Below are 5,209 nucleotides of genomic sequence, written 5' to 3'. Positions count from 1 at the left end.
TTGAGTTAATGATAGCATCTATTGATTTCAAGATTCTTCCTATTAGCAGAATTGTTGGTGCAAGTGAAGATTGTGATGTTATCATTAGCCTTACTCTCCAGGGTTTAGGAAAGGGACAATTAACTTGATTTCTCATTATTGATCAATAACTTATGGCCTCTGCTGGAGAATAAATCTCTACCAACATCAGAATGGAACAGAATCAGGTTGGATTAAATGTTTTCCCGCCATCCTCTTCCAACTCCCACCCCACCCTCCACCTTAGCCCTGCATCAGATAAGTGTCTACAGCCTTGTTACCTCCCTATTCCTTACCTATACCCTGTCCGTCAGTGACATTATTCAAATGCATGACATCAATTTCCAGTTATATACTGATGACAGCATCTCCATCTCAGTGCCACTTCTTTCACCTCCATTACTGCTCTTTTGATATCTACAAGTTACTCATAACTACACTGGTCCTCTCATATTTCTTTATTTCAAATCTGCCATTAACACCCCTCACCTTAAACAATCAAACCTCTCTCCTCACAGTTGATGACCCAGTTCCAAAATCCTGTTCCTTTACAATGTTCTTAAACATTTTGTTGCCTCCCAAGCTGGTTCTCATTTGACCCTGCCAGAGTGTTGAAACAGTTTTTATCAAACCATCAAGCCATTACATCCTCTATGTGATTGTGACTGGGATTGTCTTTGTTATCCTTCTTGGACTGTCTCACATCCTTCTCCAATGCATCTCCACTGTCATCCAATTGGGACTGCACTCACCTGGTTGGTTGATACCTAACAAATCCTCCATTGTTGCCTGATCTTCAGGATTGGACTCCTCACACCAAGGCCAGAGCACATTCTTGTGCAGGTCAGGGGAGAAAACCCGTGGTTTTTCCCTCTCCCCACACCTATGCTATAGGTTATAGACCTATCCACACAGGCAGCCTCCTCTATTCTGCTCCCCATCTCATTGTTGGGAAGCAAAGCCTATTATACAGTCAGATGTATCAGTAAGACAATATAGTCCATGGGTAATACTTTGACTTTTAAGATTACAATACTTTAGAGTTCTACCAACAGGTTGATCAATTAAAACTATCCCTCTGAATGAAGTAGCTCATCCTGCCTGACCTGCTGTGCTTTTCCAGTGCCACACTTTTCGATTCTGATTCTCCAGCATCTGCAGTCCCTCACTTTCTCTCTATTTCCATCTCTGTCATGCCTCTAACCCTGTCTCAGCTCAGCAATTGAGATCCTTATCTATATCTTTGTCAACTCAAACCTTCACTATTTTCACCAGGTCTCCCACCTTGCACTCTTCCTAAGTGTAAGCTCATCTAAAACATTGCTGCCCAGACTATAACTAACATCAAGTTCCATTCTTCTATATGAAAATGGAAAGTACTGGAGAAATTCAGCATGTCTGACAGCATTTATGGACAGAAAAACAAAGTCAATATGAGTCCAATATGCTCTCCAATCACAATGGCATTTCAATAGCTAACAATATTCTGAATCATAGACTCATCTCCGTCCTTAATATCTCAGTCCTCATTAAAGCATCTTTCCCATCACCCTCACAAGCGTATATTGGCTCCAGCTTTGTCAAAGTCTCAATTTTAAAATTCTCATCCCTGTTTTCAAATCCATCCATAGTCTCACCCTTACTGATCATTCTCAGCCCTCCAGTTCTCCAAGGGTTCCTCTAATTCTGGCCTCGTGTCCATCCTCCAAATCCATTACTTTAGCATGAATGGCCCATTCTTTCAGCTACCTGGACCCTAAACCCTGAATTATTTTCTTTAAGGCATTCCTTAAAATCCTTGATTTGGAAGTTCTGGTGTTAGATTGGGTGGACAAGGTTGGGCATCGCATGACATGGGGTTATATTCATGCTGGAGCAATGGATTTTAAGGATGCATATTATATAGAATATAGGAGTTTATGGAAGAAGGAAATTAGGAGGGTGAAAAGGGGCATGAGATAGCCTTGGCTGAGAAGATTAGAGTGAATCCAAAGAGGTACTTTCAGTATATTAGAGGAAAAAGAATAACCAGAGAGAAAATAGGGCCCTTCAAGGACCAAAGTGGATAGGTATGTGTTGAACCACAGACGATAGTTGAGGTTCTCAATGAATATTTCACCTCTGTGTTTACCATGGAAAACGACTTGAAGACTTGGGAACTTGGGGACTTGGGGAAGTTAGTGGTGATATCTTGGGGACAGTCCCATGTCACAGTAGAGGAGGTGTTGGATGTATTAGAATCTATGAAGGTGGATGAATCTCTTGGTCCTGACCAGATATATCCAAGAACTCTGCAAGAGGCTAGAGAAGAAATTGTGGGGACTCTGGCTGATATTTTTGCATCATCATTAGCCATGGGCGAGGTGCCAGAAGCCTGGAAGGTAGTGAATGTTGTACTATTATTCAAGAAGGACTGCAAAGAAAAGCCTGGGAAATATAGACCAGTAAGCTAAACATCTGTGGTAGGTAAGTTACTTGAGAAGATTCTGAGAGGTAAGATATGTATGCATATGGAAAGACAGGGGTTTGATTTGGAGTAGTCAGCGTTTTGTGAGTTGGAGATCATGCCTCACAAATTTGTTAGGTGAAGGTTAGGCGAATTGGCCATGCTAAATTGCCCATAGTGTTAGGTGTATTAGTCAGGGGTAAACGTAGGGAAATGAGTCTGGGTGGGTTACTCTTCTGAGGGTCAGTGTGGACTTGTTGGGCTGAAGGGCCTGTTTCTACACTGTATGGAATCTAAACTAATCTAATCTAATCTAAAGTGACCAGGAAGGTTGATAAGGGCAAGGTGGGAGATATAGTCTATATGGATTTCAGTAAGGCCTTTGATAAGGTTCCACATGGTAAGCAGCTTTGGAAGGTTAGATTGCATAAAGTCCGGGGGAGCTGGCAAATTGGATACGCAATTGACTTGATGGTAGGAAGCAGAGGGTAATAGTGGAAGGATGCTTGTGGAACTGGATGCCAGTGATTAGTGGATAACAAACATTATTTTCATTAAGGCCCTACCATTCACCATGACACTCCTACCTTGATTTGATTTTCCAAAATGCAAGACCTCACAATTATCTATATTAAACTCCATTTGCAATTTCTTGCCCACTTTCCCAGCTAATCAAGGTCCTGCTGAAATTTCTGATAACCTTCTTCACAGTCCACAATACTGTCTATTTTATTGTTTGTTATCTATATCAATACTTTGAATGAGAACATACAAGGCATGATTAGTAAGTGTGCAGATGACACTAAAATAGACAGTATTGTGGACTGTGAAGAAGGTTATCAGAAATTTCAGCAGGACCTTGATTAGCTGGGAAAGTGGGCAAGAAATTGCAAATGGAGTTTAATATAGATAATTGTGAGGTCTTGCATTTTGGAAAATCAAATCAAGGTAGGAGTGTCATGGTGAATGGTAGGGCCTTAATGAAAATATTGAAATAGAAGGATCTTGGAGTTCATGTGCACAGTTCTCTGAAAGTGGAGTCACAGGTAGACAGGGCAGTGAAGAAGGCTTTTGGCAAACTGGCCTTCACCAGTCAGGGCACTGAATATAGAAGCTGGGAAGTTATGTTGCAGTTGTACAGGATATTGGTGAGGTCGCACTTGGAGTATTGTGTTCAGTTTTGGTCACCTTGTTATAGAAAATATGTTGTTAAACTGAAAAAAGTGCAGAATAAATTTAGTTCTTGGCCTCAATGGTCTGAGTTATAGAGAGAGGTTGGACAAGCTCAGACATTTCTCTTTAGAATGGAGGAGACTGAGGGGGAATCTTATAGAGATGTAAAAGATCTTGAGAGGCATGGATAGGGTGAATGCATTCAGTCTTTTTCCCAGAGTTGGGGAATCAAGGACAGAGGGCATCAGTTTAAGATTAGAGGAGAAAGATAAAAGGGAATCTGAGGGGCAATTTTTTTTACACAGAGGGTGGTACAGATATGGAATGAGCTGCAAGTGGAAGTGGTTGAGGTGGGTATGTTAACATTTAAAAGGCATTTGGACAAATACATGGATAAGAAAGGATTAGAAGGATATGGGCCAAATACAGGGAAATGGGGTTGGTGTGAATGGATATTTTGGTTAGCACAGACCAGTTTGGGCCATAGGGCCTGTCTCTGTGCTGTAGGACCCTATGATTCTAACTGTTTTAATATATTTTCATGCGCCTTGGTGTCAAATCTTGTTTAATATCCATCTTGGAGACATTTTACCACATTAATGGTGTTTTATAAATGACAGTTGTTAATGTAGTTTTGCCATCAAATTGAATGTCCTATATCATGTTGGAGGATTTGACCTAAACAGAGAGATTGAATAGACTGGGGCTGTTTTCCCTGGAGCATCAGAGGCCGAGTGGTTCTTATAGATATTTATAAAATCATGAGGGGCATGGATATGATAAATAGACAAAGTCTGTTCCCTGGGGTGGGGTAGTCCAGAACTAGAGAGCATAGGTTTAGGGTGAGGGGGAAAGATATAAAGTGTATGGAATGAGCTGCCAGAGGAAGTGATAGAGGCTAGTACAATTGCAACATTTAAAAGGCATTTGGATGGGTATATGAAAAGGAAGGGTTTGGAGGAATATGGACTAGATTAGGTTGGATAATCTGTTTGGCATGGACAAGTTGGACTGAAGGGTCTGTTTCCATGCTGTACATCTTGATGACTCTATAACTCTATGTCCTCATGAGCTGGAATTTCCTCCAATTAAATATTGGTGGGATGATAACCTTTTCCTTCTGTTGCCAGCTAATTTTCTATTTTCCAGAAATGAATTACAAGCCTCTCTGGCCACAACATCAGGCCATATTGTCTATTACCATGCCATCCTGTTTGAGTCAGAGTTTCAGCTCATCTGAGTAGTGAATGCATGGAATGCGTTGCCAGCTGTGATGGTGGAAGCAGAGTCAGTGGGGACATTTAAGTGACTGCTGGACATGCAATGGATAGCAGTGAGTTGAGGGGTGCGTAGGTTAAGTTACTATATTTTACATTAGGATTAAATCTTGGCACAACATCATGAGCCAAAGGGCCTGTTCTATGCTGTACTTTTCTATGTTCTATGTTCTATGTTCTATCACTGCATATGTGCTAACTAACATGAAACCCCATTCATTAATTTCCCCTGTGCTTGTTGACCTGCTGTGACTTCTATTCACCAACAACTTAATGCCATTATACCTAGCCTTCT

This window comes from Chiloscyllium plagiosum, chromosome 30 (assembly GCF_004010195.1).
Source record: "Chiloscyllium plagiosum isolate BGI_BamShark_2017 chromosome 30, ASM401019v2, whole genome shotgun sequence".
Lineage (NCBI taxonomy): Eukaryota > Metazoa > Chordata > Chondrichthyes > Orectolobiformes > Hemiscylliidae > Chiloscyllium > Chiloscyllium plagiosum.
This window is presented reverse-complemented; position numbering follows the sequence as displayed.